Source organism: Oncorhynchus mykiss, chromosome 29 (genome assembly GCF_057628025.1).
Source record: "Oncorhynchus mykiss isolate SJ-2025 chromosome 29, ASM5762802v1, whole genome shotgun sequence".
Classification (NCBI taxonomy): Eukaryota; Metazoa; Chordata; class Actinopteri; order Salmoniformes; family Salmonidae; genus Oncorhynchus; species Oncorhynchus mykiss.
This window is the reverse complement of record NC_143050.1, coordinates 32,160,588-32,173,417: the sequence shown is the minus strand read 5'-3', so window position 1 is coordinate 32,173,417 and position 12,830 is coordinate 32,160,588.

Below are 12,830 nucleotides of genomic sequence, written 5' to 3'. Positions count from 1 at the left end.
TTGAGAACAGGTTCTCATTTACAACTGAGACCTGGCGAAGATAAAGCAAAGCAGTGCGACACAAACGACAACACAGAGTTACACATGGAATAAACAAACATACAGTCAATAACACAACATAAAAGTCTATATACAGTGTGTGCAAATGAGGTAAGATAAGGGAGGTAAGGCAATAAATAGGCCATAGTGGCAAAATAATTACAATATAGCAATTAAACACTGGAGTGATAAATGTGCAGAAGATAAATGTGCATCCTGCCATCCAGAACCTATAAACTAGGCGGTGTTGGAGGAAAGTCCAAAAAATTGTCATAGACTCTAGTCACCCAAGTCATAGACTGTTCTCTCTGCTACCGTACGGCAAGCAGTACCAGAGTGCCAAGTCTAGGACCAAAAGGCTCCTCAACATCTTCTACCCCCAAGCCATAAGACTGCTGAACAATTAATCAAAAGGCCACCGGACTATTTACATTGACACCCCTCCCCCTTCATTTTTTTTTACACTGGAATTTGTCTTTCAGCATAAACCTTCTCTCCGCAACCAGTACAAGATGATTGAGCAGGGTTGCCAGGTTAAGCAAAAATTTCTAGACCAATGACCTCTCAAAACCAGCCCACAATGCCAGAAAACCTAGCCCCATTTTATTGGGGCTCAGCAAGAGAACAGTTGTTACATTTATCCAATAAACCCTTTTTCCAAAATGTTATTGAGTGAATTAAGAAGGAATATCGGCGTAATTTCTAACAACGTAGGCTAAGAAGCTAAATTAGGTTTCTAATCAAAATAAAAATTATTGTGAGTTTAAGAATGTCACAAGAGAAAAGATATTTAGCCCTTAAACTCGGCAGATAATTTTCCATCAATGGGATGTCGATTTAACTTGTTTTGACTGCTATGATTATGAAATAAGACCCAAGGAAATGTGTTATATGGCCAATCGACCATGACTAAGGACTGTTCTTAGGACACAACCCTCAGCCATGGCCAAATACAACAAACCTTCTTAGGTGCCTTATTGCTATTATAAACTGGTTACCAATGCAATTAAAACAGCAAAAGAAAAAGGTTTTGTCATACCCCTGGTACACGGTCTGATATACCATAGGTTTCAACCAATCAGCATTCAGGGCTCCAACCACTCAGTTTATAATTGTAAATAAATCTATTTTTTCTGGCAATTGTATCGTTATTATGTGCCAGATGTTAAGACTACAAACCGTTATAAAGTGCCTTCGGAAAGTATTCAGACCCTTTGACTTTTTCCACATTTTGTTATGTTACAGCCATATTCAAACATGGATTCAATTGTATTTTTTCCTCATCAATCTACACACCCCTTAATGACAAAGCAAAAACGGGTTTATTTTATTTGACCGTTTACACAGTACTTTGTTGAAACACTTTTGGCAGCGATTACAGCCTCGAGTCTTCTTGAGTATGACGCGACAAGCTTGGCACAGCTGTATTTGGGGAGTTTCTCCCATTCTTCTCTGCAGATCCTCTCAAGCACTGTCAGGTTAGATGAGGAGCGTTGCTGTACAGCTATTTTCAGGTCTCTCCAGAGATGTTAGATTGGGTTCAAGTCCAGGCTCTGGCTGGGCCACTCAAGAACATTCAGGGACTTGTCCTGAAGCCAATCCTGCGTTGTCTTGGTTGTGTGCTTAGGGATGTTGTCCTGTTGGAAGGTGAACCTTTACCCCAGTCTGGTCCTGAGTGCTCTGGAGCAGGTTTTCATCAAGGATCTCTCTGTACTTTGCTCTGTTCATCTTTGCTTCAATCCTGACTAGTCTCGCAGTCCCTGCCGCTGAAAAACATCACCACAGCATGATGCTGCCACCACCATGCATCACCGTAGGAATTGTGCCAGGTTTCCTCCAGATGTGACACTTGCCATTCAGGCCAAAGAGGTCAATCTTGGTTTCATCAGACCAGAGAATCTTGTTTCTCATGGTCTGAGAGTCTTTACGTGCCTTTTGGCAAATCATAGCGGGCTGTCATGTGCATGTTACTGAGGAGTGGATTCTGTCTTGCCACTCTACCATAAAGGTCTAATTGGTGGAGTGCTGCAGAGATGGTTGTCCTTCTGGAAGTTTTTCCCATCTACACAGAAGAATTCTGGAGCTCTGTCAGAGTGACCATCTGGTTCTTGGTCACCTCACCGTTCAGCTCTAGGAAGAGTCTTAGTGGTTCCAAACTTCTTCCATTTAAGAATGATGGAGGCCACTGTGTTCTTGGGGACCTTCAATGCTGCAGAAATGTTTTGGTACCCTTTCCCAGATCTGTGCCTCGTCACAATTCTGTCTCGGAGTTCTACATACAATTCCTTCGACCTCGTGGCTTTGTTTTTGCTATGACATGCACTGTCAACTGTGGGATCTTATATAGACAGGTGTGTGCCTTTCCAATTCATGTCCAATCAATTGAATTTACCACAGATGGACTCCAATCAATTTGTAGATCAGCTTAAGGATGATCAATGGAAACAGGATGTACCTGAGCTCAGTTTTGAGTCTCATAGCAAAGAGTCTGGAATACTTATGTAAATAGGGTATCTTTTTTGTTTTTATTAAATTTGCAAAAATTTACATTTTTTTCCCCGCTGTGTCATTATGGAGTATTGTGTGTAGATTGCTGAGGAAATTGTTTTACCTAACATAACAAAATGTGGAAAAAGTCAAGGTGTCTGAATATTTTACGAAGGCACTGTAAATGACTGACTTATTTGTGAGATTTACTGGTAATTTCAATAGGAATAGGCGACTGACTAAAGTCTTGGTTAAGAATTGCAATTCAACTTTGCCATGGTTTGCTGAGATAGATGCAGGTTGCATATAGCCCCTGATAGGCCATCTCATTTCAGGGAAAAGTCCACAATGTAACTGACATTAGATGTGGAGAATGATACCTTTGTGGTAGAGCTGTGACCATGATCACAATTGATAACCTCCAATTTAATAATAATTGCATAATAACACAAGGCTACAACAACAAACTGAAGTTATAGGCTAGTTATTAACACAAGTAACACAAATTGATTTGCAATGACTCCAGTGATACCACCATTTCAACATATTTATTGTATCAAATGGTCGACTACAATAGCCTACAATGGCATTGAAATGAATCCTACTGGCCAACAGATGCAAATGTATCATTCTCCACATTTAATGTCAGTATCATTGTGAACCATTTCCCATAACAGAAGCACCCAAGGGAGTTCCATAACTTCCATTTCAAATTTCCACTCTTGCAGCGCTCGAGACCCAAGAACTGAGCATGTGTGAAACCCTTTGCTTGATACAGGTTTCAAAAGTCAACATTGGAATGCAGTATTTTCTTAAAACTGCATTGTTGATTTAGGGCTTGTAAGTGAGCATGTGATAAATCAAATTTGATTTGAATCCACCTCTGAGCGAATTTATCTAAAGCGTTCTAGTGTGCCTAAAGTTGTTTTCCAGTGCTTTGTCGCCATTATATCAGTTCTAGCATGTTAATATATTTTAAGGAAAAAGGGTTGGAAATAGGTGTCTCCATAATGACAATCTAAATAGCCTACCTACAACTGGTAAAAAGTTGTCAGATGTACGCGCATGCTGCTGTCTCCATGACTCAGCTGCTCTCTTATCCAGTGCTCTCAACACACACAGCACCCACCCACCCACCCACCCACTCACTCACTCACTCACTCACCCACTCACTCAAACAGCCTGTTCACTGTCTAGAAATCAACAGCACCAGGACAAGGTGAAATAGAATTTAGAACATTTTCACCAGCAACATTATTTTCAAAGTAGCCTTATTAGTTGACAAATAATAGACATGGCAACCCTGTGATCAAGGGTGAAAAAGCAACACTTCAGATATTTTGTCTTTGTACTTTGAGCTTATTTCTTTGACTTGGGGGTCAATGAATGTTATTGCTGGTATGCAAGGTTTTAATGTCTTGTTTATTTTTGTCTGCTTTCCTCCTCTACAGCTTTTATTTTCTGGAGCCTGTTGTTGTGGTCAATGAGCTTTCACTCAGATGGAACCAGGTTTCAGGTGCTGTGCAGTCCTTCCTCCCAGAGATGTGAAACCATCCCCCAGACTGGACACAACCCAGAAAACATATTTTTGAGAAGATCAGGACTTTTGCAATGAAAAGGCCATGGACATCGCATGTCCTGCTCTAAAGGGCTGGACATAAATATGCTCTCAGGCTAGATCTCTTTGTTTACAGTGGCTTGCAAAAGTATTCACCCCCTTTGGCATTTTTCCTATTTTGTTGCCTTACTATCATTTGATTTACCAAACATGCCTACCACTTTGAAGATGTAAAAAATGTTTAATTGTGAAACATGCAAGAAATTAAAAAAAAAATAATAACTTGAGCATGCATTGAGCCACCTTTTGCAGCAATTACAGCTGCAAGTCTCTTGGGGTATGTCTCTATAAGTGTAAGGGATTTCTTCCATTGACGGAGAGGCGGACCAAAGCGCAGCGTGGTTATTTTGACTCATGTTTTAATAAATCACTTCACATTAACAAACTAACAAAACAAGAAATGTGAAAACCCAAAACAGCCCTATCTGGTGCAAAACACAGAGACAGGAACAATCACCCACAAACACACAGTGAAACCCAGGCTACCTAAGTATGATTCTCAATCAGAGACAACTAATGACACCTGCCTCTGATTGAGAACCATTCTAGGCCGAAACATAGAAATACCCAAATCATAGAAAAACAAACATAGACTGCCCACCCCAACTCACGCCCTGACCATACTAAATAATGACAAAACAAAAGGAAATAAAGGTCAGAACGTGACAATAAGCTTGGCACATCTAGCCACTGGGATTTTTTCCCATTCAAGGCAAAACGTCTACAGCTCCTTCAAGTTGGATGGGTTACGTGGTGTACAGCAATCTTTAAGTCATACCACAGATTCTCAATTGGATTGAGGTCTGGGCTTTGACTAGGCCATTCCAAGACATTTAAATGTTTCCCCTTAAACCACACGAGTGTTGCTTTAGCAGTATGCTTAAGGTCATTGTCCTGCTGGAAAGTAAACCTCTGTCCCATTCTCAAATCTCTGGAAGACTGAAACAGGTCTCCCTCAAGAATTTCTCTGTATTTAGCAGCATCCATCATTCCTTCCATTCTGCCGTTTCCCATCCCCACAGCATGATGCTAGTTCTCGGGGTGATGAGAGGTGTTGGATTTGCGGCAGACATAGCATTTTCCATGATGGCCAAAAAGCTTGATTTTAGTCTCATCTGACCAGAGTACCTTCTTCAATATGTTTGGGGAGTCTCCCAAACATGTTTGCTTATTTTTTTCTATAATCAACGGCTTTTGTCTGGCCACTCTTCCGTAAAGCACAGCTCTGTGGAGTACGACTTAAAGTGGTCCTATGGACAGATACTCCCATCTCCGTTGTGGAGCTTTGCAGCTCCTTCAGGGTTATCTTTGGTCTCTTTGTTGCCTCTCTGATTAATGCCCTCCTTGCCTGGTCCGTGAGTTTTGGTGGGCGGCCCTCTCTTGGAAGGTATGTTCTGGTGCCATATTCTTTCAGTTTTTTAAAATGGATTTAATGGTGCTTCGTGAGGATGTTCAAAAGTTTCAGATATTTTTTTATAACTCAACCCTGATCTGTACTTCTCCACAACTCTGTCCCTGACCTGTCCCTGTCCTTTGTCTTCATGGTGCCGCTTGCTTGGTGTTGCCGTTTGCTTAGTGGTGTTGCAGACTCTGGGGCCTTTCAGAACAGGCGTATACAGTGCCTTGCGAAAGTATTCGGCCCCCTTGAACTTTGCGACCTTTTGCCACATTTCAGGCTTCAAACATAAAGATATAAAACTGTATTTTTTTGTGAAGAATCAACAACAAGTGGGACACAATCATGAAGTGGAACAACATTTATTGGATATTTCAAACTTTTTTAACAAATCAAAAACTGAAAAATTGGGCGTGCAAAATTATTCAGCCCCCTTAAGTTAATACTTTGTAGCGCCACCTTTTGCTGCGATTACAGCTGTAAGTCGCTTGGGGTATGTCTCTATCAGTTTTGCACATCGAGAGATTGACATTTTTTCCCATTCCTCCTTGCAAAACAGCTCGAGCTCAGTGAGGTTGGATGGAGAGCATTTGTGAACAGCAGTTTTCAGTTCTTTCCACAGATTCTCGATTGGATTCAGGTCTGGACTTTGACTTGGCCATTCTAACACATTCTATTTTTTAACCATTCCATTGTAGATTTTGCTTTATGTTTTGGATCATTGTCTTGTTGGAAGACAAATCTCCGTCCCAGTCTCAGGTCTTTTGCAGACTCCATCAGGTTTTCTTCCAGAATGGTCCTGTATTTGGCTCCATCCATCTTCCCATCAATTTTAACCATCTTCCCTGTCCCTGCTGAAGAAAAGCAGGCCCAAACCATGATGCTGCCACCACCATGTTTGACAGTGGGGATGGTGTGTTCAGCTGTGTTGCTTTTACGCCAAACATAACGTTTTGCATTGTTGCCAAAAAGTTAAATGTTGGTTTCATCTGACCAAAGCACCTTCTTCCACATGTTTGGTGTGTCTCCCAGGTGGCTTGTGGCAAACTTTAAACGACACTTTTTATGGATATCTTCACGAAATGGCTTTCTTCTTGCCACTCTTCCATAAAGGCCAGATTTGTGCAATATACGACTGATTGTTGTCCTATGGACAGAGTCTCCCACCTCAGCTGTAGATCTCTGCAGTTCATCCAGAGTGATCATGGGCCTCTTGGCTGCATCTCTGATCAGTCTTCTCCTTGTATGAGCTGAAAGTTTAGAGGGACGGCCAGGTCTTGGTAGATTTGCAGTGGTCTGATACTCCTTCCATTTCAATATTATCGCTTGCACAGTGCTCCTTGGGATGTTTAAAGCTTGGGAAATATTTTTGTATCCAAATCCGGCTTTAAACGTCTTCACAACAGTATCTCGGACCTGCCTGGTGTGTTCCTTGTTCTTCATGATGCTCTCTGCACTTTTAACGGACCTCTGAGACTATCACAGTGCAGGTGCATTTATACGGAGACTTGATTACACACAGGTGGATTGTATTTATCATCATTAGTCATTTAGGTCAACATTGGATCATTCAGAGATCCTCACTGAACTTCTGGAGAGAGTTTGCTGCACTGAAAGTAAAGGGGCTGAATAATTTTGCACGCCCAATTTTTCAGATTTTGATTTGTTAAAAAAGTTTGAAATATCCAATAAATGTCGTTCCACTTCATGATTGTGTCTCACTTGTTGTTGATTATTCACAAAAAATACAGTTTTATATCTTTATGTTTGAAGCCTGAAATGTGGCAAAAGGTCGCAAAGTTCAAGGGGGCCGAATACTTTCGCAAGGCACTGTATATACTTAGATAATGTGACAGATCATGTGACACATAGATTGCACACAGGTGGACTTTATTTAACTCATTATGTGACTTCTGAAGGTAATTGGTTGCACCAGATCTTATTTTGGGATTCAGAGCATAGGCATAGAGCATAGTGAATACATAGGCACGCACCACTTTTCCGTTTTTACATTTTTTGAAACAAGTTATATTTTTAATTTCACTTGACCAATTTTGACTATTTTGTGTATGTCCATTACATGCAATCCAAATAAAAATCCATTTAAATTACAGGTTGTAATGCAACACAATAGGACAAACGCCAAGGGGGATGAATACTTTTTCAAGGCACTGTATATCATAACATGACCGGAACCAAAGTTACTCAAAGGAACTCATGATATAGGCCTAGATATTATTTTTACTTTGTGATTTTTAAAAGTTTTTCCTAATTATAGGCTACTACCTTTAGCACTTGAAGTAAATAAAGTATTTTATTGCTTTAATATTTTCTTTAATATTGGTCAGATGTGTTCAAATGTGAATTCTTTAAGTGATGGGTGGGTCTAAGGCATTAGACGGTGTAAAACGATGATTAATGGGCTTAAACAAAGAACAGCACTGTAACTGTGAAAGGTTATCTTTATTATACAACAATAGGCCATTTCATATTTTTCATGGTTTGCCTAATGAGGTAACTTTGTGAAATAATGTTCAGAGAATCCATTGTGGAAATTTGGTGAAAGCATTCCTTTTCTAAATATGTTTCTCAAGGATACATGTAGAGCAATTGTGAAAATCACAGCAAATGTTTGAATTCCTTTTTCTCTTAAATTGGATTATACATTTATCAACTTATAAAGCCGCATTACTTCCCCATTTTTTTCTCTCCAACTACATGCCATTTTGAAGCTCTGATTCTGTACTTTTACCCAACGTAAAACATCTAGGAACATAAGACTGAAAAGAGACGGTGGGTCACATACATCACAACACACAGTACATGTACACTGAGTGTACAAACTATTAGAAACATCTTCCTAATATTGAGTTGCACTCTCTTTTCCCCTCAGAACAGCCTCAATTCATCAGGGCATGGATTCTACAAGGTGTCGAAACCATTCCACAGGGATGCTGGCCCATGTTGACTCCAATGCTTCCCACAGTTGTGTCAAGTTGGCTGAATGTCCATTGGGTGGTGGACCATTCTTGATACACACGGGAAACTGTTGAGCATGAAAAAACCAGCAGCATTACAATTCTTGACACACTCAAATCGGTGCGACTGGCACCTACCTCCATACCCCGTTCAAAGGCACTCAAATCTTTTGTCTTGCCCATTCACCCTCTGAATGGCACACATACACAATCCATCGTGCTACTAGGTGACCTAAACTGGGACATGCTTAACACCCCGGCCATCCTACAAACTAAGCTTGATGCCCTCAATCTCACACAAATTATCAATGAACCTACCAGGTACAACCCCAAATCAGTAAACACGGGCACCCTCATAGATGTCATCCTAACTAATTCACCCTCCAAATACACCTCTGCTGTTTTCAATCAAGAACTCAGCGATCACTGCCTCATTGCCTGCATCCGTAATGGGTCTGCGACCAAACGACCACCCCTCATCACTGTCAAAAGCTCCCTGAAACACTTCTGCGAGCAGGCCTTTCTAATCGACCTGGCCGGGGTATCCTGGAATGACATTGACCTCATCCCGTCAGTAGATGATGCCTTGTTATTCTTTAAAAGTGCCTTCCTCACCATCTTAAATAAGCTTGCCCCTCTCAAAAAATGTTGAACTAGGAACAGATATAGTCCTTGGTTCACGCCAGACCTGTCTGCCCCTGACCAGCACAAAAACATCCTGTGGCGTTCTGCATTAGCATCGAATAGCCCCCGTGATATGCACATTTTCAGGGAAGTTAGGAACAAATATACACAGGCAGGTAGAAAAGCTAAGGCAAACTTTTTCAAAACGAAATTTGCATCCTGTAGTACTAACTCAAAAAAGTTCTGGGATACTGTAAAGTCCATGGAGAATAAGAACACCTCCTCCCAGCTGCCCACTGCTCTGAGGCTAGGAAACATTGTCACCACCGATAAATCCACTATAATTGAGAACTGCTACAGACCAATATCTATCCTACCCTGTCTTTCTAAGGTCTTCGAAAGCCAAGTTAACAAACAAATTACCGACCATTTCGAATCCCACCGTACCTTCTCCTCTATGCAATCTGGTTTCAGAGCTGGTCATGGGTGCACCTCAGCCACGCTCAAGGTTCTAAACGACATCATAACTGCCATCGATAAGAGACAGTACTGTGCAGCCTTATTCATCAACCTGGCTAAGGCTTTCGACTCTGTCAATCACAACATTCTTATTGGCAGACATGACAGCCTTGGTTTCTCAAATGATTGCCTCGCCTGGTTCACCAACTACTTCTCTGATAGAGTTCAGTGTGTCAAAACGGAGGGCCTGTTGTCTGGACCTCTGACAGTCTCTATGGGTGTGCCACAGGGTTCAATTCTCGGGCCGACTCTCTTTACTGTATACATCAATGATGTTGCTCTTTCTGCTGGTGATTCTCTGATCCACCTCTACGCAGACGACACCATTCTGTATACTTCTGTCCCCTCCTTGGACACTGTGTTAACTAACCTCCAGACGAGCTTCAATGCCATACAACTCTCCTTCCGTGGCCTCCAACTGCTCTTAAACGTAAGTAAAACTAAATGCATGCTTTTCAATCGATCGCTGCCCGCACCTGCTCGCCTGTCCAGCACTACTCTGGACGGCTCTGACTTAGAACACGTGGACAACTACAAATACCTGGGTGTCTAGTTAGACTGTAAACTCTCCTTCCAGACTCACATTAAGCATGTCCAATCCAAAATTAAATCTAGAATCGGCTTCCTATATTGCAACAAAGCATCCTTCACTCATGCTGCCAAACATACCCTCGTAAAACGGACCATCCTACCGATCCTCGACTTCGGTGATGTCATCTATAAAATAGCCTCCAACACTCTACTCAACAAACTGGATGCAGTCTATCACAGTGCCATCCGTTTTGTCACCAAAGCACCATACACTACCCACTTTTGCGACCTGTACGCTCTCGTTGGTTGGCCCTCGCTTCATACTCGTCGCCAAAAACCCACTGGCTACAGGTTATCTAAGTCTCTGCTAGGTATAGCCCCGCCTTATCTCAGCTCACTGGTCACCATAGCAGCACCCACTCGTAGCACGCGCTCCAGCAGGTATATCTCACTGGTCACCCCCAAAGCCAATTCCTCCTTTGGTCGTCTTTCCTTCCAGTTCTCTGCTGCCCATGACTGGAACGAATTGCAAAAATCCCTGAAGCTGGAGACTCACATCTCCCTCACTAGCTTTAAGCACCAGCTGTCAGAGCAGTTTACAGATCACTGCACCTGTACTTAGTCTATCTGTAAACAGCCCATCTATCTACCTACCTCATCCTCATACTGATATTTATGTATTTATTTTGCTCCTTTGCACCCCAGTATCTCTACCTGCACATTCATCTTCTGCCGATCTGCCATTCCAGTGTTTAATTGCTATATTGTAATTACTTCGCCACCATGGCCTATTTATTTCCTTAACTTACCTCATTTGCACTCACTGTATATAGACTTTTTGTTTTCTTTTGTTCTACTGTATTATTGACTGTATGTTTTGTTTATTCCATGTGTAACTCTGTGTTGTTGTATGTGTCGAATTGCTACGCTTTATCTTGGCCAGGTCGCAGTTGCAAATGAGAACTTGTTCTCAACTAGCCTACCTGGTTAAATAAAGGTGAAATAAAAAATAAAATAAATAAATAAAATAAATGTCTCAAATGTCTCAAGGCTTAAAAATCCTTCTTTAACCTGTCTCCTCCCCTTCATCCACACGGTTTGAAGTGGATTTAACAGGTGACATCAATAAAGGATCGTACTGTGACTTTCACCTGGTTAGTCTATAGCCCTATTCGCACGGGACAAGTTTTACCCAGAGAACGTTGGTTATGTATTTATTACCCCAGAATGTCCGTTAGTCCAGAGGACGATTTGGACAGGATTTGTTTTTTACCCAAACTTCGCCCGGTAACTCTCTTTTATATACACTGCTCAAAAAAATAAAGGGAACACTTAAACAACACAATGTAACTCCAAGTCAATCACACTTCTGTGAAATCAAACTGTCCACTTAGGAAGCAACACTGATTGACAATAAATTTCACATGCTGTTGTGCAAATGGAACAGACAACAGGTGGAAATTATAGGCAATTAGCAAGACCCACAATAAAGGAGTGGTTCTGCAGGTGGTGACCACAGACCACTTCTCAGTTCCTATGCTTCCTGGCTGATGTTTTGGTCACTTTTGAATGCCGGCAGTGCTTTCACTCTAGTGGTAGCATGAGACTGAGTCTACAACCCACACAAGTGGCTCAGGTAGTGCAGCTCATCCAGGATCGCACATCAATGCGAGCTGTAGCAAGAAGGTTTGCTGTGTCTGTCAGTGTAGTGTCCAGAGCATGGAGGCGCTACCAGGAGACAGACCAGAACATCAGGGGACGTGGAGGAGGCCGTAGGCGGGCAACAACCCAGCAGCAGGACCGCTACCTCCGCTTTTGTGCAAGGAGGAGCAGGAGGAGCACTGCCAGAGCCCTGCAAAATGACCTACAGCAGGCCACAAATGTGCATGTGTCATGGTCAAATGGTCAGAAACAGACTCCATGAGGGTTGTATGAGGGCCCGGCGTCCACAGGTGGGGGTTGTGCTTACAGCCCAACACCGTGCAGGACGTTTGACATTTGCCAGAGAACACCAAGATTGGCAAATTCGCCACTGGCGCCCTGTGCTCTTAAAAGATGAAAGCAGGTTCACAGAGCACATGTGACAGACGTGACATATTCTGGAGACGTCGTGGAGAACGTTCTGCTGCCTGCAACATCCTCCAGCATGACCGGTTTGGCGGTAGGTCAGTCATGGTGTGGGGTGGCATTTCTTTGGGGGACCGCACAGCCCTCCATGTGCTCGCCAGAGGTAGCCTGACTGCCATTAGGTACCGAGATGAGATCCTCAGACCCCTTGTGAGACCATATGCTGGTGCGGTTGGCCCTGGGTTCCTCCTAATGCAAGACAATGCTAGACCTCATGTGGCTGGAGTGTGTCAGCAGTTCCTGCAAGAGGAAGGCATTGATGCTATGGACTGGCCCGCCCGTTCCCCAGACCTGAATCCAATTGAGCACATCTGGGACATCATGTCTCGCTCCATACACCAACGCCACGTTGCACCACAGACTGTCCAGGAGTTGGCGGATGCTTTAGTCCAGGTCTGGGAGGAGATCCCTCAGGAGACCATCCGCCACCTCATCAGGAGCATGCCCAGGCATTGTAGGGAGGTCATACAGGCACGTGGAGGCCACACACACTACTGAGCCTCATTTTGAC